Here is a 22,178-nt window from a genome sequence, read left to right on the forward strand (position 1 = left end):
GCATCCTCCACCCACCCCCATTTCTTTCTTCCTTCCTTAATCTGGCCTCATGGTCTCTCTTTTGCCTCATGGCTTCTATGTGAGCATTCTTGTATTTTTAGGTCCTACACTGACACAGATTTTTACAATGTTTCCAGTTCCCAGAGTGAGATTTTAATGAACTCCGATAAGCTTTTCACAATGAGCTACCTTACGGGCCACTGAACAGCTAAAAGACGGCCTCACCTTGAGTCAGATACCATCCATTTCCCAATCAGGTGCAATGCAAGGGCAATGGAGGTGGTGGGTTATGTGATACAGAGTACAGTGTTTCCGGCACAAACAGAAGCATTGGCATATTTCATCAGCAGGTTTTCCTTGGAAAGAGTGGTAGGCCAGATGATAGATGTATCTGGTATTCTCATGGTTTGTAAGGAGGAGCTGAGCCATCATTCTGTTTGTTAGGGGAGGCAGTATTCTCAGGAAACTCCCACATAGCAATATAAACATCCCAAGAGCCTTGCTGCTGGAATGTGATAACCCAAAGAAAGCAAAAGTTTTCATGCAACCTGTAGTGTCAACAATTGTTGAAAGTTCTCCTATAGTGATCTATACTGAAAGGTTGGTTTTATTGTATTTAGAGTTTATCAATTTTGGAAGACTGCAAGAGAATATTGATTAGTTTTACCACAGAAGCAAAGGAAGAGATGCCTTGCAAATTTTTCTGTGCTCCTTGGTTATTATATGCCATGTGATTTTCTTTCTCATCAGTAGGCATTTGAAGACTGATCTATGATAATTAAATGTAGATTAAAATGTGACAAGATTTAATATAGGCTTCTGTGCTTCCAAGGAAGTTACAAATTAGTGAAACTTACATCCCAGACTGTTTAAAAAAAAGTTGTGGAATGCCATTTTCTCATCAATTAGCTCTTGCCTTTGGATTTACTCATGGATTTAGAAGTAAAGAGAATTTTTCTCAGTCCAATGTAAATGTTAGTATGTTTATGCATAAGATAAATAATAAAAATTATTAAGGATATTTGTTTTTATCAAAGTTATGCTATCGTAAGTGTGCCTGGGTGGTTCAGTTGTTTAAGTGTCCAACTTTAGCTCAGGTCATGATCTCATGGTTCGTGAGTTGAGCCCTGTCTGGGGCTCTCTGCTGTCAATGCAGTCCCTACTTCAGATCCTCTGTACCCCGCTTTCTCTGCCTCTCCCCAACTCAGGCGTGATCTCTGTATCTCAAAAATAAATAAACATTAAAAAAGTTGTGTTATCACCATGTTAAAATTGCAAATCATTTTTATTCATATAGTTGACTTGGAGTTATGTGAAATATAGAAATGATTAGATGAGTCAGCAACCTTACTTCAGTTTGGGATGTTATAAATATCTGGAACATTTTCAAAGTTATTAAGGATAAGTTAGGTGATAATACCAAATTTGGGGTTCACTAAACTTCAGTCATCTTTATTTTTTAAGTTGTATTTATTTATTTTGAGAGAGACAGAGACAGTGTGAGTAGGTGGGGGGTAGAGAGAGAGGGAGAGAATCCCAAGCAAGCTCCACACCATCAGTGAAGAGCCTGACATGGGGCATAAACTCACAAAACTGAGAACGTGACCTGAGCTGAAACCAAGATCAGTCACTTAACCAACTGAGCCACCCAGGCACCCCTAAATTTAGTCATCTTTAAAAATAATGTGCTTTTTTGGGGCGCCTGGGTGGCGCAGTCGGTTAAGCGTCCAACTTCAGCCAGGTCACGATCTCGCGGTCCGTGAGTTCGAGCCCCGCGTCGGGCTCTGGGCTGATGGCTCAGAGCCTGGAGCCTGCTTCCGATTCTGTGTCTCCCTCTCTCTCTGCCCCTCCCCCGTTCATGCTCTGTCTCTCTCTGTCCCAAAAATAAATAAACGTTGAAAAAAAAATTAAAAAAAAAATAAAAATAATGTGCTTTTTAATGATTCATTTGTTTAATCTGTAAGGATTTGATATGAAATCTTCTGAAGTGTTTCTTTTTTTAAACTTTATGTACTCTCTATGAAACAGAAATAAAATAAAAATCAGCAATAAATCAGTAATAAATCCAACACCCTCTTACTCTTCATGAACTAGAAATTACATTTACCCTAAATAAATCAGTAATAAATTGGAAAACTAGTTTTCCAGCTTGTCTGTTGGCCAAATTCATCCTAAGTTTGCATGCAGTTTATGCCATTTAATGTTTAAAGTTTTTAAACTTTACCTAGGCAGTGTTGTAATATATTTAATACTCTCTAACTTGCTTCTTTCATTCACCATTAGTTTTTTGAGATATCTAAACAATGCAATTAAAGAGCTGTAATTCATTCATTTTTACTGTTACATAGTATTATATATAATTCCACAATTTATCTGATTTGAAATTGTTTTCAATCTTTTGTTACAATAAACATTCTTGCATGTTTTCTTGTGTATATGTAAGACAGTTTCCCGAGGAATTCCCCTAGAATTCTATAGTTTATTATGTATTCTTGGGAGGAGGAATTGCTTGATGGTAGGCTAAGCACATTTAATTGCCTAGATGTTGACAAATTTCACAGATTTGTACTTTCACAGGTACTGTAGTAAGAATTCCTGTTTTCTTACAATTATTATAACTTGAACTCTAAGTTTAGCAAATTTGATTGACATGAAAGGTCAATTTCTTTACATTTTTATTTCCCTAATTGGTAGTTAGGACAGGGAGCATTCATATACTTGTTAATAACCATGTGTATATCTCAGTCTGTAAATTATTTATATCCTTTGCCATTTTAATATTTTATTGCAATTGTGTCATTTAAATCGATCTATAGGAGTTCTCTCTGGATTCTCAATAGTAATCCTTTGTTATATATTTATATACTACGATAATTATAATATATTTTAATATCAATTTTATAATCTATACTTTGCATACTGTATAATTTTTATATATTTTTATGTATATCCTTGCCCAGACTAGCTTGCATTATCACTGAAAAGACAAGTCTTTTATTTGGCAGAAACACTTAATTTTAAATTAGTGAACTGTATCCATCTTTTTTCACAATTAGTGCTTATGTGTCTTGTTTAGGAAATTATCCCAAACAATGAATTCATTAAAAAGATCACCTATGCTTATTTCAAAAAGTTTGAAGTTTATTTTTGACATTTAGTTCTTTAGTCCACTTAGAAAATTTTTTTCATGTGGTGTAAGTAAGGATCTAATTTTATTTTTATTCATATGGAGAGCATATTTCTCCAGTGTCATTTACTGAGTATTCTGCCATTTACCTAGTGTCTTGAAATGCTTCCTCTGTCATATCCCACGTACTTCAAAGTACAGAGGACCCAGTTTCTGAGTTCTCTTTTCTGTCCATTGGTCTATTTGTCTTTCTCTACATGAATACCACACTGTTTTAATTTTTCTAGTTTTATAATGTAGGACTAGGCATTCATCTTGATCTTCAAAAATATTTTGGCTATTCTTGGCCTTGTGTTTTTCCATTTAACTTTTAGTGTCTGCTTGTCAAGGTCCATGAGAACCTTTGTTGATATTGGATATGACATATCTGCCCATTTACTTAGGTCTGTTTTATTTCTTTCAAAAAGTTTTAAAATATATCCACAGTAAAGCTTGGAACTGGAGAAAACAGGCATGTAGGGTGGGATGGAGGTCCTGTGTGAAGTTAGTCAGACCCCAGGAAGAATTTCCTGCGGTGGTAGCTTGAATTAAGAGACAGGTGGAAACAAGAGAGTCCGTAGGAATGCATAGGAGCAAATAAAAACAGAAACAGAAACAAAAACCCTGGTCTGGTGAAGTGAGTCAATTTTCTTAACAACATTATCATCAATTAAAGATCAAATCGAACTACTTTTTACTTTGAATACTTCAGACAAGATTCTGGATGAAAAATATATACAATGGATCATTCTGGCCCTGGGAAACATGACAAAGACAAATCATTTGAAAGCATGTGATAGAATGAGAGCATAGAATAAGCATATTATATATTTGGAGAACCTAATCCTTTTATTCCAGAATCAGATTAGAAAAGACAGGGTTGAAGGAATTTATGAGACTGGATTCTGCTGATAAGCAGAGGAGAGGCTCCAAATGCCCATCAATCATGCATGAACTTGTAATATTGGAATACATTAGTTTAGAGGGGACACATATTCCCCTTGTAAATGTTTAGCTCAACGATGGTAGAGTAGTCAATACTTCCTCCCTCCTTTCTAGCAAAACTTTACCTCTTGAAAAAAATTGCCTCTGGATCTTCTGGTAAGTAGAGATAGTCAGTATTCACTTTATACTCCATCTTTGGCCTATTATTCTGTCCCATTTGAATAAGGTGTTGGAGAGGACAACAGTAACTTGAATGTTTTCCTCTCTTATAACAGTATATGTGTTATTTCTGATTGAATATAAATTCATACCAATAGAACCTACAGGTTATGGATTTGTGAATATCATTGGCTTATCAAATACCAACAAATTATGTGGTTTGTATGTACAATGGAATATTACACAGCAGTCAAAAAGAATGAAATCTTGCCATTTGTTACAATGTGGATAGAACTAGAGTGTATTCTGCAAAATGAAATAAGTCAGTCAGAGAAAGACAAATATCATATGATTTCACTCGTATGTGGAATTTAAGAAACAAAACTGATGAACATTGGGGAAGGGAAGGAAAAATAAGATAAAAGCAGAGAGGGAGGCAAGCCATAAGAGACTCTTAAATACAGAGAACAAACTGAGGGTTGCTGGAGGGGAGATGGGTGATGGTATGGGCTAAATGGGTGATGGGCATTAAGGAGGACACTTGTTGGGATGAGCACTGGGTGTTCTATGGAAGTGATGAATCACTGGATTCTACCCCTGAAAATACTACATTGTATGTTAACTAACTTGAATTTAAATAAAACAAAAACATAAAACACATGGCATGCAAATAGTTAACACCTTTAATAATAGTTTCTACAACTTAATAAAAAATAAAGGCATAACTAAAAACAAAAACAAAACAACCCCCGCCAAAAAAACAAAATAAAACAATCAACAAATTAAATGTTCAGAGGCTGCAGATGAAGCAAGTATTTAAGGACTCTTGAGCTGGACATTTTAAGTTCCCATCAATCTTTATACTGTGATTTGGGGGTAGAGATGGCAGATATTGAAACAGGAAAAATAATGGAAGCAAACAGTTAAAGTTCATAGTTTTGTATAGGGTCTACCTCACTGAAATAAATCTGCCATTTGATGTATGTATCTAAGATGCCTTAGTGATTGACTAAGTTTCCTAGTTTTTATTTGGAGGTTTTGGCCATAATGCATCTTGTACACAGTGTTAGAGGAGGTAATTGACAAGATGTGACTGCTGGACCAGCGAGCTGGACTTGGACAATCAGAGCCTTCTGCTACCCTCTCTCATGCTTAGAATGTACACTCTCTCCACTGTTCCCATGATGGGAACCATTTTCAAGGACATAGCCTTGAGAGAGCAATGTGTTGTTCAGATGATCTGGGTGGTATATGTGACTAAACCCCATAGACCTCTATATAAACTTTTAAGAATCTAGCAAGCAGGTGCCAAGATCTACCTGTTTTGCAGCCACCCAAGATAAGCCTCATGAATAAGTTCCCTTACTTATTCAACCTTCTACCTACCAGTCTGGAGTGGCTTGCCTCTTTTTTCAGTCTTACCTTGTCTGCCATGGATGAGGGCCAGGTTGCAAACCAAAACATAGAAGGGCCTTAATCAGTAATTTTTGGATTAAATAAAAGAAGGAATGAAATAGATTCAACCCATGCATTGGTTATTGATCAGATGAATGTGGGACTTATAAGATTTATTCTTCTGCAAGCATTAAAACTGAGATAGATTATTTAATAATCTTAGGTGATTTAGTGGTAGGTCTCTACTAAAGGAGGAAAATGACCAGATGAGTATCTGTGGTCCCTTCTGTTCCTATGATTCTGAGCAACATCTACAAAACTGTAATATTCAATTATAGTCCAGAACTAAGTTTCACTTGAATATTTTCCCTAAGGAAATCTAACCCTTTTTATTCTACTGTCTTCCCTAAATTTAATAAATGTGTGATGTGATTGCTTTTTTTTTTTTAATTCTTTTTATACTAGTGGGTTGTTCAACCTGCTCCCACAATGACATTTCTGGGATATTTTCCAATCTTTTCTTCCTCTTAAAATAGACTGAGACCTTATGTTCCATCTTGGAAAGCATTGCATTTATCTGCTATTTGGTATCTGAACTATATATTTTCAATGCTGCTCAAAGGCAATTCTCTGAAAGACATATAGTTGTTTTCCAAGTTTTATCTGGCTTGAATGCTACATAATCTTGCAAGTTTGTGTTTGTAGTGTTCTCTGTTACTGTGTGTAAAGAAATATGACTTTTTATAGGAATTATGGAAAGGAATAGACAAGATACAGTTAGTAAATATCCTTGGGAAAATTCCCAAGGAAATCCTTCTTTTTTCACATGAAGATCCTAAAAATAGGAGAGGTTTGGTAATTCCTGGGGTTTCAAAGTAAATATTTTCATAGACAAAGGAAAATGAAAAAGCTATTGTACTATCAAGTGATCATTTAAACAGCTGTCAAAGCCACTAATGAAACAAATATATAAATCATATGGACGTTTGTCATGAAAACTATGTCAAACTAATATTCCAAGCTCTGTAAGATACATGTATTCATAAGGTGTGACACTCAAAGTGAACAAAAGTTCAAATTAAGGGAAGATTTTCCTTTTCAGAAGTGAAACAGTCATGGTCTATACATGAAAATAAATATGAGTTTCTTTAGATTATCCACATGATAAAAACAGGTATTTTCCTAAAGTGAATGTGCATTTTGTTTAGGCTACAAGCGTTCCTCAAAGTGAGTGTTAAGGATTACCTACATTAATGTTATCTGGAATGTTGGTGAAAAATGCATATTATTTCGTTTCACTCAGACCTAAAGAATCAGATGCTCTGGGGTTAAGGGCTAAGAACTTGAATATTAAACTTCACCTGAGGTGATTCTGATGTTCATTAAAGTATGAGAATCTGGGGCACCATGGTAGAATTTCAAATAACCCAGAACACAAGTAAATACAACCCCCCCCCCTCCAGAAAGCAAAACACCCAAATTTCTTTATTCTGTTTTAAATGAAAGTTTCATCAAATTGGATTCTCATAGTTAGTCTACCGATGACGTATTAAAATCCTTATGTTATTAATACAGGAATTTTTCTTTTCATTCTGGAAGCACTGTCTTCTAGATAGAAATAAATCTCAATGAAATTGGTTTGATACTTTATATTTTTATATTTTTATATTTTTATAGGTCCTAAGACTGATTTGAATAAAAACATAATCTGACTCAGCAATATATACCCTGAACAATTTTCTTTTTTTATTTATATAAACTTTTATTTATTTATTTACTATTTGTTTTAATGAAATTTATTGTCAAGTTGGTTTCTTTTTTTTTTTATTTATATATGAAATTTATTGTCAAATTGGTTTCCATACAGCACCCAGTGCTCCTCCCAAAAGGTGCCCTCCTCAATACCCATCACCCACCCTCTCCTCCCTCCCACCCCCCATCAACCCTTAGTTTGTTCTCAGTTCTCAACAGTCTCTTATGCTTTGGCTCTCTCCCACTCTAACCTCTTTTTTTTTTTTTTCCTTCCCCTCCCCCATGGGTTCCTGTTAAGTTTCTCAGGATCCACATAAGAGTGAAACCATATGGTATCTGTCTTTCTCTGTATGGCTTATTTCACTTAGCATCACACTCTCCAGTTCCATCCACATTGCTACAAAAGGCCATATTTCATTTTTTCTCATTGCCACGTAGTATTCCATTGTGTATATAAACCACAATTTCTTTATCCATTCATCAGTTGATGGACATTTAGGCTCTTTCCATAATTTGGCTATTGTTGAGAGTGCTGCTATGAACATTGGGGTACAAGTGCCCCTATGCATCAGTACTCCCGTGTCCCTTGGAAAATTCCTAGCAGTGCTATTGCTGGGTCATAGGGTAGGTCTATTTTTAATTTTCTGAGGAACCTCCACACTGCTTTCCAGAGCGGCTGCACCAATTTGCATTCCCACCAACAGTGCAAGAGGGTTCCCGTTTCTCCACATCCTCTCCGGCATCTATAGTCTCCTGATTTGTTCATTTTGGCCACTCTGACTGGCGTGAGATGATACCTGAGTGTGGTTTTGATTTGTATTTCCCTGATAAGGAGTGACGCTGAACATCTTTTCATGTGCCTGTTGGCCATCCGGATGTCTTCTTTAGAGAAGTGTCTATTCATGTTTTCTGCCCATTTCTTCACTGGGTTATTTGCTTTTCGGGTGTGGAGTTTGGTGAGCTCTTTATAGATTTTGGATACTAGCCCTTTGTCCGATATGTCATTTGCAAATATCTTTTCCCATTCCGTTGGTTGCCTTTTAGTTTTGTTGGTTGTTTCCTTTGCTGTGCAGAAGCTTTTGATCTTCATAAGGTCCCAGTAATTCACTTTTGCTTTTAATTCCCTTGCCTTTGGGGATGTGTCGAGTAAGAGATTGCTACGGCTGAGGTCAGAGAGGTCTTTTCCTGCTTTCTCCTCTAGGGTTTTGATGGTTTCCTGTCTCACATTCAGGTCCTTGATCCATTTTGAGTTTATTTTTGTGAATGGTGTGAGAAAGTGGTCTAGTTTCAACCTTCTGCATGTTGCTGTCCAGTTCTCCCAGCACCATTTGTTAAAGAGACTGTCTTTTTTCCATTGGATGTTCTTTCCTGCTTTGTCAAAGATGAGTTGGCCATACGTTTGTGGGTCTAGTTCTGGGGTTTCTATTCTATTCCATTGGTCTATGTGTCTGTTTTTGTGCCAATACCATGCGGTCTTGATGATGACAGCTTTGTAGTAGAGGCTAAAGTCTGGGATTGTGATGCCTCCTGCTTTGGTCTTCTTCAAAATTACTTTGGCTATTCGGGGCCTTTTGTGGTTCCATATGAATTTTAGGATTGCTTGTTCTAGTTTCGAGAAGAATGCTGGTGCAATTTTGATTGGGATTGCATTGAATGTGTAGATAGCTTTGGGTAGTATTGACATTTTGACAATATTTATTCTTCCAATCCATGAGCAGGGAATGTCTTTCCATTTCTTTAAATCTTCTTCAATTACCTTCATAAGCTTTCTATAGTTTTCAGCATACAGATCCTTTACATCTTTGGTTAGATTTATTCCTAGGTATTTTATGCTTCTTGGTGCAATTGTGAATGGGATCAGTTTCTTTATTTGTCTTTCTGTTGCTTCATTGTTAGTGTATAAGAATGCAACTGATTTCTGTACATTGATTTTGTATCCTGCAACTTTGCTGAATTCATGTATCAGTTCTAGCAGACTTTTGGTGGAGTCTATCGGATTTTCCATGTATAATATCATGTCATCTGCAAAAAGCGAAAGCTTGACTTCATCTTTGCCAATTTTGATGCCTTTGATTTCCTTTTGTTGTCTGATTGCTGACGCTAGAACTTCCAGCACTATGGTAAACAACAGCGGTGAGAGTGGGCATCCCTGTCGTGTTCCTGATCTCAGGGAAAAAGCTCTCAGTTTTTCCCCGTTGAGGATGATGTTAGCTGTGGGCTTTTCATAAATGGCTTTTATGATCTTTAAGTATGTTCCTTCTATCCCGACTTTCTCAAGGGTTTTTATTAAGAAAGGGTGCTGGATCTTGTCAAAGGCCTTTTCTGCATCGATTGACAGGATCATATGGTTTTTCTCTTTTTTTTTTGTTAATGTGATGTATCACGTTGATTGAATTGCGAATGTTGAACCAGCCCTGCATCCCAGGAATGAATCCCACTTGATCGTGGTGAATAATTCTTTTTCTATGCTGTTGAATTCGATTTGCTAGTATCTTATTGAGAATTTTTGCATCCATATTCATCAGGGATATTGGCCTGTAGTTCTCTTTTTTTACCTGGTCTCTGTCTGGTTTGGGAATCAAAGTAATACTGGCTTCATAGAATGAGTCTGGAAGTTTTCCTTCCCTTTCTATTTCTTGGAATAGCTTGAGAAGGATAGGTATTATCTCTGCTTTAAACGTCTGGTAGAACTCCCCTGGGAAGCCATCTGGTCCTGGACTCTTATTTGTTGGGAGATTTTTGATAACCGATTCAATTTCTTCGCTGGTGATGGGTCTGTTCAAGCTTTCTATTTCCTCCTGATTGAGTTTTGGAAGAGTGTGGGTGTTTAGGAATGTGTCCATTTCTTCCAGGTTGTCCAATTTGTTGGCATATAATTTTTCATAGTATTCCCTGATAATTGTTTGTATCTCTGAGGGATTGGTTGTAATCATTCCATTTTCATTAATGATTTTATCTATTTGGGTCATCTCCCGTTTCTTTTTGAGAAGCCTGGCTAGAGGTTTGTCAATTTTGTTTATTTTTTCAAAAAACCAACTCTTGGTTTCGTTTATCTGCTCTACAGTTTTTTTAGATTCTATATTGTTTATTTCTGCTCTGATCTTTATTATTTCTCTTCTTCTGCTGGGTTTAGGCTGCCTTTGCTGTTCTGCTTCTATTTCCTTTAGGTGTGCTGTTAGATTTTGTATTTGGGATTTTTCTTGTTTCTTGAGATAGGCCTGGATTGCAATGTATTTTCCTCTCAGGACTGCCTTTGCTGCGTCCCAAAGCATTTGGATTGTTGTATTTTCATTTTCATTTGTTTCCATATATTTTTTAATTTCTTCTCTAATTGCCTGGTTGACCCACTCATTCGTTAGTAGGGTGTTCTTTAACCTCCATGCTTTTAGAGGTTTTCCAGACTTTTTTCTGTGGTTGATTTCAAGCTTCATAGCATTGTGGTCTGAAAGTATGCATGGTATGATTTCAATTCTTGTAAACTTATGAAGGGCTGTTTTGTGACCCAGTATATGATCTATCTTGGAGAATGTTCCATGTGCACTCGAGAAGAAAGTATATTCTGTTGCTTTGGGATGCAGAGTTCTAAATATATCTTGTCAAGTCCATCTGCTCCAATGTCTCATTCAGGGCCCTTGTTTCTTTATTGACCGTGTATCTAGATGATCTATCCATTTCTGTAAGTGGGGTGTTAAAGTCCGCTGCAATTACCACATTCTTCTCAATAAGGTTGCTTATGTTTATGAGTAATTGTTTTATATATTTGGGCACTCCGGTATTCGGCGCATAGACATTTAAAATTGTTAGCTCTTCCTGATGGGTAGACCCTGTCACTATTATATAATGTCCTTCTTCATCTCTTGTTACAGCCTTTAATTTAAAGTCTAGTTTGTCTGATATAAGTATGGCTACTCCAGCTTTCTTTTGGCTTCCAGTAACATGATAAATAGTTCTCCATCCCCTCACTCTCAATCTATAGGTGTCCTCAGGTCTAAAATGAGTCTCTTGTAGACAGCAAATAGATGGGTCTTGTTTTTTTATCCATTCTGATACCCTATGTCTTTTGGTTGGCGCATTTAATCCATTTACATTCAGTGTTATTATAGAAAGATATGGGTTTAGAGTCATTGTGATGTCTGTATGTTTTATGCTTGTAGTGATGTCTCTGGTACTTTGTCTCACAGGGTCCCCCTTAGCATCTCTTGTAGGGCTGGTTTAGTGGTGACAAATTCCTTCAGTTTTTGTTTGTTTGGGAAGACCTTTTTCTCTCCTTCTATTCTAAATGACAGACTTGCTGGATAAAGGATTCTCGGCTGCATATTTTTTCTGTCTAGCACACTGAAAATCTCGTGCCAATTCTTTCTGGCCTGCCAAGTTTCAAAAGAGACATCAGTCATGAGTCTTATAGGTCTCCCTTTATATGTGAGGGCACGTTTACCCCTTGCTGCTTTCAGCATTTTCTCTTTATCCTTGTATTTTGCCAGTTTCACTATGATATGTCGTGCGGAAGATCGATTCAAGTTTCGTCTGAAGGGAGTTCTCTGTGCCTCTTGGATTTCAATGCCTTTTTCCTTCCCCACTTCAGGGAAGTTCTCAGCTATTATTTCTTCAAGTACCCCTACAGCACCTTTCCCTCTCTCTTCCTCCTCTGGGATACCAATGATGCGTATATTATTTCTTTTTAGTGTATCACTTAGTTCTCTAATTTTCCCCTCATACTCCTGGATTTTTTTATCTCTCTTTTTCTCAGCTTCCTCTTTTTCCATAACTTTATCTTCTAGTTCACCTATTCTCTCCTCTGCCTCTTCAATCTGAGCTGTGGTGGTTTCCATTTTGTTATGCATTTCATTTAAAGCATTTTCAGCTCCTCGTGACTGTTCCTTAGTCCCTTGATCTCTTTAGCAAGAGATTCTCTGCTGTCAGCTATACTGTTTTCAAGCCCAGTGATTAATTTTATGACTATTATTCTAAATTCACTTTCTGTTATATTATTTAAATCCTTTTTGATCAGCTCATTAGCTGTTGTTATTTCCTGGAGATTCTTCTGAGGGGAATTCTTCTGCTTGGTCATTTTGGATAGTCCCTGGCGTGGTGAGGACCTGCAGGGCACTTCCCCTGTGCTGTGGTGTATAACTGGAGTTGGTGGGCGGAGCCGCAGTCAGACCTGATGTCTGCCCCCAGCCCACCGCTGGGGCCACAGTCAGACAGGTGCGTGCCTTCTCTTCCCCTCTCCTAGGGGCGGGATTCACTGTGGGGTGGGGTGGCCTGTCTGGGCTACTTGCACACTGCCAGGCTTGTGATGCTGGGGATCTGGCGGCTTAGCTGGGGTGGGTAGGCAAGGTGCACAGGGGCAGGAGGGGCAGGCTTAGCTTGCTTTTCCTTAGGTGATCCACTTCAGGAGGGGCCTTGTGGCAGCAGGAGGGAGTCAGATCCGCTGCCGGAGGTTTGGCTCCACAGAAGCGCAGAGTTGGGTGTTTGCGCGGAGCGAGCAAGTTCCCTGGCAGGAACTGGTTCTCTTTGGGATTTTGGCTGGGGGATGGGTGGGGGAGATGGCGCTGGCGAGCGCCTTTGTTTCCCACCAAACTGAGCTCTGTCGTCCGGGGGCTCAGCAGCTCTCCTTCCCTTTGTCCTCCAGCCTTCCCGCTTTCTGAGCAGAGCTGTTAACTTATGACCTCCCAGATGCTAAGTCGCGCTTGCCTCTTCCGTGGGCCTCTCGTCTGCGCTTGGCTCCGGCGACTCCGTTCTGCTAATCCTCTCGTGGTTTTCTGGGTTATTTAGGCAGGTGTAGGTGGAATCTAAGTGATCAGCAGGACGGGCGGTGAGCCCAGCGTCCTCCTACGCCGCCATCTTCCCTCTCTCTCTGTCAAGTTGGTTTCTATACAACACCCAGTGCTCATCCCAACAGGTGCCCTCCTCAATGCCCATCCCCACCCTCCCCTCCTTCCCATCCCCCATCACCCCCCAGTTTATTCTCAGGTTTTTTTTTTTAACTTTTATTTATTTTTGAGATAGAGAGAGACAGAGCATGAATGGGGGAGGGTCAGAGAGAGGGAGACACAGAGTCCGAAACAGTCTCCAGGCTCTGAGCTGTCAGCACAGAGCCCAATGCAGGGCTCAACCTCACGGACTGCGAGATCATGACCCGAGCCGAAGTTGGCCGCTTAACCGACTGAGCCACCCAGGCGTCCCACTCTCATTTTTAAAGAGTGTCTAAAGCTTTGTCTCCCTTCCTCTCTAACTTTTCTTTTTTTCCTTCTCCTCCCCCATGGTCTTCTGTTAAGCTTCTCAGATTCCACATAAGAGTGAAAACATATGGTGTCTGTCTTTCTCTGTATGACTTATTTCACTTAGCATAACATTCTCCAGTTCCATCCACATTGCTACAAAAGGCCATATTTCATTCTTTCTCATTGCCAAGTAGTATTCCCTTGTGTATATAAACCACAAGTTCTTTATCCATTCATCAGTTCTTGGACATTTAGGCTGTTTCCATAATTTGGCTATTGTTGAGAGTGCTGCTATAAACATTGGGGTACAAGTGCCCCTATGCATCAGCACTCCTGCATCCCTTGAGTTAATTTTTAGCAGTGCTATTGCTGGGTCATAGGGTAGATCTCTTTTTAATTTTTTGAGGAACCTCCACACTGTTTTCCAAAGTGGCTGCACCAATTTGCATTCCCACCAACAGTGCAAGAGGGTTCCTGTTTCTCCACATCCTCTCCAGCATCTATAGTCTCCTGATTTGTTCATTTTAGCCACTCTGACTGGCATGAGGTGGTATTTCAGTGTGGTTTTGATTTGTATTTCCCTGATGAGGAGTGACATTGAGCATCTTTTCATGTGCCTGTTGGCCATCCGGATGTCTTCTTTAGAGAAGTGTCTATTCATGTTTTCTGCCCATTTCTTCACTGGATTATTTGTTTTTCGGGTGTGGAGTTTGGTGAGTTCTTTATAGATTTTGAATGCTAGCCCTTTGTCTGATATGTCATTTGCAAATCTTTTCCCATTCCGTTGGTTGCCTTTTAGTTTTGTTGATTGTTTCCTTTGCAGTGCAGAAGCTTTTTATCTTCATGAGGCCCCATAGTTCATTTTTGCTTTTAAGTCCCTTGCCTTTGGAGATGTGTCAAGTAAGAAATTGCTGTGGCTGAGGTCAGAGAGGTTTTTTTCCTGCTTTCTCCTCTAGGGTTTTGATGGTTTCCTGTCTCACATTCAGGTCCTTTATCCATTTTGAGTTTATTTTTGTGAGTGGTGTAAGAAAGTGGTCTAGTTTCATTCTTCTGCATGTTGCTGTCTAGTTCTCCCAGCAGCATTTGTTAAAGAGACTTCTTTTTATCCATTGGATATTCTTTCCTGCTTTGTCAAAGATTCGTTGGCTATACTTTTGTGGGTCTAATTCTGGAGTCTCTATTCTATTCCATTGGTCTGTGTGTCCTTTTTTGTGCCAATACCATGCTGTCTTGACGATTACACCTTTATAGTAGAGGCTAAAGTCTGGAATTGTGATGCCTCCTGCTTTGGTCTTCTTCAATATTATTTTGGCTCTTTGGGGTCTTTTGTGGTTCTATACAGATTTTAGGATTGCTTGTTCTAGCTTCAAGAAGAATGCTGGTGTAATTTTGATTGGGATTGCATTGAATGTGTAGATAGCTTTGGGTAGTATTGACATTTTAACAATATTTATTCTTCCAATCCATGAGCACGGAATGTTTTTCCATTTCCTATAGCTTCTTCAATTTCCTTCATAAGCTTTCTATAGTTTTCAGCATACGGACCTTTTACATCTTTGGTTAGGTTTATTCCTAGGTTTTTTATGCTTCTTGGTGTAATTGTGAATGGGATCAGATTCTTTATTTGTCTTTCTGTTGCTTCATTATTAGTGTATAAGAATGCAGCTGATTTCTGTTTTAATTTTGTATCCTGGGACTTTGCTGAATCCATGTATCAGTTCTAGCAGACTTTTCATGGAGTCCATTGGGTTTTCTATGTATAATATGTCATCTGCAAAAAGTGAAAGCTTGACTTCATCATTGCCGATTTTGATGCCTTTGGTTTCCTTTTGTTGTCTGTTTGCTGATGCTAGAACTTTCAACACTATGTTAAACAACAGCGTTGAGAGTGGACATCCCTGTCATACCCTGAACAATTTTCAATGCTCAAAATGCCTTAAAGGATTTAGGAATTATTATTTCTATTGTTAACACTTTTTTTCTAGTTCTTTTGTTTTCTTTTAATTTATCAAGATATAATTGATATACAGCACTGTATGTTTAAGGTGTACAGCATAATAACTTGACTTATATAGTGAAATGATTACCACAATAAGTTTAGTTAATACCCATTAGTTAATAATTTATTTAATACCCATTGTATCATACAAATACAGAAAGAAAAAAATGTTTTATTCCTTGTTATGAGAACTTTTAGGATTTACTCTCTTACCACATTTCAAACATACCATACAGCAGTGTTGACTGTAGTCATCATGGTGTATATTACCTTTGTAGTATTTACTTATCTTATAGCTCAAATTTTGCATCTTTTGACCACCTTCCTCTAGCTTCTTATCCCTTATACCCTCTCTCTGATAACCACAAATCTGATCACTTTTTCTGAGTTTTTTTTAATCTTTTTTTTTTTTTTTTTTTTTTTTTTAATTTCTTCATATACGTGACATCATGCAGTTGTTGTCTTTCTCTGACTTATTACACTTGGCATAATGACCTCAAGGTTCATTCACATTGTCACACATGGCAGGATTTACCTTTTTTATGGCTCAGTACTATTCCACTATATATACATACTTCATTTTCTTTATGCATTCATCTGCTGATGAACACTTAGGTTGTTTGTATTTCTTGGCTATTGTAAACAATGCTATTATGAACATCAGGATACAGATATCTCTTCGACATAGTGATTTTGTTTTCTTTTGATATATCTCCAGCGGTAGAATCACTAGATCATATGGTAGATCTATTTTAAATATTTTGATGAACCTTCATACTGTTTTCCGTAATGGCTGTACCAATTTGTAATCCTACCAAACAGTGCACAAGTGCTTTCTTTTTTCCACATCCATGCCATCATTTGTTAGCTCGCTCTCTCTCTTTTTTGAATATTAGCCATTCTAATAGTTGTGAGGTGATATCTCATTGTGGTTTTGATGTGCATTTCCCTGATGATTACTGATCTTGAGCATATTTCCATGTGTCTGTGGTCCATTTGTATATCTTCTTTGGAAAAGTGTTCAGTTCCTTTGCACATTTTTAATTAGATTATTGGGGTGTTTTTCCTATTAAGTTGTAGGAGTTTTTCATGTATTTTGGATATTAACATCTTAACAGATTTACAAATATTTTATCCCATCTAGTAAGTTTTTATTTTGTTGATCATTTGCTTTGCTGTGCAGAAGCTTTTCATTTTTTAAGTTTTTAATTTTTTTCCAATTTATTTTTTTTTCACTTTTTAAAAAAGTTTTTATTTTACTTCCAGTTGGCCTATAGTGTAATATTAGTTTCAAGTGTATAATCTACTAACTCAGCACTTCCATACAACACTTGGTGCTCATCACAAGAAGTACACTCCACTTCTTTTTTTTTCTTCTCTTTAGTTTAAAAAATTTTTTTTTTAAATTTTTATTTAATTTATTTTTTAAATTTACATGTAAGTTAGTTAGCATATAGTGCAACAGTGATTTCAGGAGTAGATTCCTTAATTCCTCTTACCCATTTAGCCCATCTCCCCTCCCAGAACCCCTCCAGCAACCCTCTGTTTGTTCTCTATATTTAAGAGTCTCTTATGTTTTGTCCTCCTCCCTGTTTTTTTAAATTATTTTTGCTTCCCTTCCCTTATGTTCATTTGTTTTATATCTTAAAGTCCTCATATGACTGAACTCATATGATATTTGTCTTTCTCTAATTTCGCTTAGCATAATACCCTCTGGTTCCATCCACATAGTTGCAAATGGCAAGACTTCATTCTTTTTGGTTGCCAAGTAATACTTCATTGTATATATATATACCACATCTTCTTTATCAATTCATCCATCGATGGACATTTGGGCTCTTTCCATACTTTGGCTATTGTTGATAGTGCTGCTATAAACTTGGAGGTGCATGTGCCCCTTCGAAACAGTACACCTGTATTCCTTGGATAAATACCTAGTAGTGCAATTGCTGGGTTGTAGGGTAGTTCTATTTTTAATGTTTTGAGGAGCCTCCATACTGTTTTCAGAGTGGCTGCACCAGTGTGCATTCCCACCAGTAGTACAAGAGATCCTCTTTCTCTGCATCCTCACCAACATCTGTTGTTGCCTGAGTTGTTAATGTTAGCCATTCTGAGAGGTGCAAGGTGGTATCTCATTGTGGTTTTGACTTGTATTTCCCTGATGATGAGTGATGTTGAGCATTTTTTCATATGTTGGTTGGCCATTTGGATGTCTTCTTTGGAGAAGTGTCTCTTCATGTCTTTTGCCCATTTCTTCACTGGGCAGAAGCTTTTTAGTTTGATGGACTCCTACTTGTTTATTTTCTATTTTGTTGTTGTGTTTTGGGTGTTATATCCAAAATGTTGTGACCAAGATGCATGTCAAGGGGCTTTTTTCCTATATTTTCTTTTAGAAATTTTATGGTTTCATGTCTTACATTTAAGTCTTTAATCCATTTTAAGTTAATTTTTGTGAGTGGTGTGACATAGGTGTCTTGTTTCATTCTTTTACATGGAAATATCCAATTTTCCCAGCACCATTTATTGATAAGACTGTCTTTTCTCCATTGAGCATTGTGACTCTCTTGTCAAATATTAGTTGAGTATATGTTCTTGGGTTTGTTTCTGGACTCTTGATTCTGTTCCATTGTCTATTTGTTCTTGTGCCAGTGCCATACTGATTTGATGACTATAGCTTTCTAATAGAGCTATAAATCAGGAAATGTGATACCTCCTGCTTTGTTTCTTCTTAGAGTTGTTTTGGGATCATTTATGGTTCCATATTTATTTTAGGATTTTTTTATACTTATGTAAAAACTGTCGCTGGATTCTTGATAGGGATTGCATTGAATATATAGATGGCTTTGGGTAGTATGGATATTTGAACAATATCAATTCTTCCAATTCATAGACATGGGATTTGTATTTATTTGTGTCTTTTTAAATTTATTTCATCAGTATTTTATAGTTTTCAGTGTTGAGGTCTTTTATCTCTTTAGTTAAATTTATTCTTAAGTATTTATTGTTTTTGAAGCTCTTTTAAAGGGATCATATTCTTTATTTCTTTTTTAGATAACTTGTGGTTGATATATAGAAACACTACTTATTTTTGTGTTTTAATTTTGTATCCTGCTTACTGTTAACACTTTATCCAGGAAGACACCCTTAAGTGAGTATTGACCTAAAAATAAAAGACCCTACAGCTTAGCAGAGCTTATGAATCCTGAAAGCTATGGAAGCAGAGAAGAAGCAAATAGTTTTTTAAGACTCTAGTATGTATAAAGAGCTTTATATACCTAATGTCATTTAATCTTCTCTACAGCTTTATATTATAGGTGTTACTATTCCCATTTTACCAGCAAGGGAATTCAGGTTCAGAGGGGTTAAGTATATTTTAAAAGCATCACACAGCTACTAAATGACAGAGGCAAGGCTCAGTCACAAAATGTTCTGTCTTAAATGGGCTCTTAACTCTTCCCAGCAACCTGTGTTGTACTGAAGCATCATTCTCCCACTTGTCACAAAAAACTATTCATCTCTTCTTTCTTTAAAACTCTCACTGAAGATCTTGCTTCATATTTCTGTGACCCACTTGTGACAAGTATTCTCTCAGCCATCCTCATTTTCGGACCTCAGCACCTGTCACTCTCTCCCTCCAGTCTAGGTAACTCATGTCAGAGTGAGAATAATCCACTAGGGTGATCCAGTGCTAGTCACTCCTCTAAATACTTCCTCTCTCTCCTGTTCTTCCAGGAAAAATATGCACTAGGAAGATCTCAGAACAGCCACATCATATTGGAGAAACAAATCATCTTCTCCCAACTTAGTGAAGGGCTTTCCACACTCAGACCTTCTAAGAGGAAATGTTGCAAGTAGATGTTCTCTCTCTCCAGGTCTCTCTCTCTCTCCTAAATTCCCATTACCCCTTATTTTTCTATTCTCTAGAGCGCTCTCTCTCACATCGCATTCAGGTCAACACACTCTGCTCTGGAAACCTTCACTTCCGATCCTGAGAGGAGGCCATGGCACCTCCCTTTGACATCCACCTTGCCCTCTAAGACAAGAATGTTTCAGGTTTTGGTTGGATGCTAATGAACTTCCTAGTCTGACTCAGGTGATGGAGGGTGTCCCTTGAGTGCAGATCAGTGTGGGTACTCCAGTTCCAGGTTAGTCTTCCCACTAACTACAGTGGCTGACTTTCTCATTGTTTACTTAAGAAACAAGTGTACCTTACCATGGAAAGCTTTTAAGTAATTCAGAGAAAATGCATCTAATTAATATGAACAGAGACATTTCTCCTGTTAGCATGCAAACCATAAACTGTCATGACTGTCCTCGGGACCTGATTAACATTAACAAGACCACCACAGTAAAAACTCTTTCCTTTGCCGGCCAAGAATGTGGTTCCTGTTTTGATTAGATTTCATAAAAAATTATTTCAGCTCTTTCTGCCTTTGCCATCCACCACACACACTCCAAAGATTTCTGTTTACATGATGGAAGACCTATGCCTTCCCATTAGTATGCATGCAAATACTCTTCTCTATATATTCCTCTTTTCTTGCTAAAATGGAGGAATTCTGTCCTATCAAAGAGCAAATCTTCTACATATATTCTGAATTCCATCTCTTCATGCCATCTTGAAGTCCTTGTTTCATAATTTATTACTTCTCTCTCCTGCATTTTGATTTCTTTTTCTCTATTGGACCAGTCTCACCAATATTCAAATATTATCTAGTGCTCTGATGTTGCAAACATGCTTCTTGGATCTTACATCTCTCTACATCTACTGGCCTATTTTTCTTCTTCCCCTTCCTGATAAAATTGTCCCCAGAATCATTTTCTCTTGGATCCCTATATGTTTCCGTTATAGCACTTACCATAATCTGTAATTATATATTATTTGTTTATTCTCTTACTCCTCTCTCTACTAGATTGTAAGCTGCATATGGGACATGATTATTTCTGTTCTATTTCCAAAGCACCTAGCAGAGTACTAAACACATTGTAGGTTTTCAATAAATATTTGTTATGTGAATAGAAGGCCCCAAATCCAGGGTTCTTTCCATGGAAGAGTAGTAGGGATGGGGAAACTGTGATGTGTGCCATTTGTTGCAACTCTTGGTCATCATCTGTTTCAATGCTTTCACTTTTTCTAGAAAAGTTAATAAACTATTTTTTTTTAATTTTTTTTTCAACGTTTATTTATTTTTGGGACAGAGAGAGACAGAGCATGAACGGGGGAGGGGCAGAGAGAGAGGGAGACACAGAATCGGAAACAGGCTCCAGGCTCTGAGCCATCAGCCCAGAGCCTGACGTGGGGCTCGAGCTCACGGACCGTGAGATCGTGACCTGGCTGAAGTCGGACGCTTATCCGACTGCGCCACCCAGGCGCCCCAATAGACTTTATTTTTAAAAGCAGTTTTAGCTTCAAACAAAACTGAGCAGAAAATACAGTGAATTTCCACATATCTTCTCTCTACACATGCACAAGCTTCCCCCACCATCAACATCTCACATCAATGCACCAGTGCTGTCATTTGTTGTACCTGATGGACCAATAGGAACACATCGTTATCAAAGTCCACAGTTAACGTTAGGGTTCACTCTTTGTGCTGTACATCGATGAGTTTTGTTTGACAAATGTGTGATGACATGTATCCACCATTATAATACATTATAGGATAGTCTCACTGCCCTAAATGTCCTTTATGTACCACCTGTTTGTCTCTTCCTCCCCCGACACCCTTGTCAACCATTGATCTTTATACTGTCCTCATAATTTTGCCTTTTCTTGTATGTCATATAACTGAAATTATACAGTATCCAGCCTCTTCAGGTTGGTTTCGTTCACTTAGCAGAGTGCACTCATGGTTCCTTTATGTCTTTTTGTGGATTGAAAGCTCATTTATTTTTAGCAATGAATAATATTCCATTGTATGGATGTATGACAGTTTATTCACCTGTTAAAAGACATCTTGGCTGCTCCCAAATTTTGGCAATTATGAATAGGGCTGCTATAAACATTCGTGTGCAGGTTTTGCTGTGGGCATAAGTTTCCAGCTCATTTGGATATCAAGGAGTGCAATTGCTGGAGTGTATGGGAAGAGTGTGTTTAATTTTGTAAGAAGCTGTCTTTCAAAGTGGCTGTACCATTTTGAATACCCACTAGCAGTGAATGAGAGTGCCTGTTATCATATTGTTGCCAGCATTTGGCATTGCTGGTATTTTGGATTTGGGCCATTCTAATAGATGTGTAGTGGTTTCTCATTTATTTTGCAATTCCCCAACCATGTGTCATTGAACATCTTTTCATATGCTTATTTGATATTTATATACCTTCTTTGGTAAGATGTCTGTTCAGATCTTTTGCCCATATTTTAATCAGGTTTCTAAAATTAAGTTTTAAAAGTTCTTTGTGTATTTTGGATAATAGTTCTTGATCAGAGATATCTTTTGTAAATATTTCTCTTGATTTATGACTTTTCTTCTCATTCTCTTGATCCTTTTACCTTTTACTTTCTTTCTAAAACTTTTGGCACCTACTCTTCTTCTGTCA

General features: G+C 37.6%; 1 long non-coding RNA gene across 1 annotated transcript in view; it reads left to right on the plus strand.

The window, feature by feature from the left end:
- The window catches only part of LOC121030572 (uncharacterized), a 96,988-nt gene extending 75,174 nt beyond the window's left edge, over positions 1-21,814 (plus strand). Inside the window, exon 3 of the long non-coding RNA XR_005790298.1 lies at positions 21,748-21,814. This is a non-coding gene — a long non-coding RNA (uncharacterized LOC121030572). The remainder of the gene's footprint in view (positions 1-21,747) is intronic.
- The last annotated feature ends 364 nt before the right edge of the window (positions 21,815-22,178 follow it).

Source organism: Herpailurus yagouaroundi, unplaced genomic scaffold (assembly GCF_014898765.1).
Source record: "Herpailurus yagouaroundi ecotype Mexico unplaced genomic scaffold, PumYag 140, whole genome shotgun sequence".
In the NCBI taxonomy this organism is placed as follows: domain Eukaryota; kingdom Metazoa; phylum Chordata; class Mammalia; order Carnivora; family Felidae; genus Herpailurus; species Herpailurus yagouaroundi.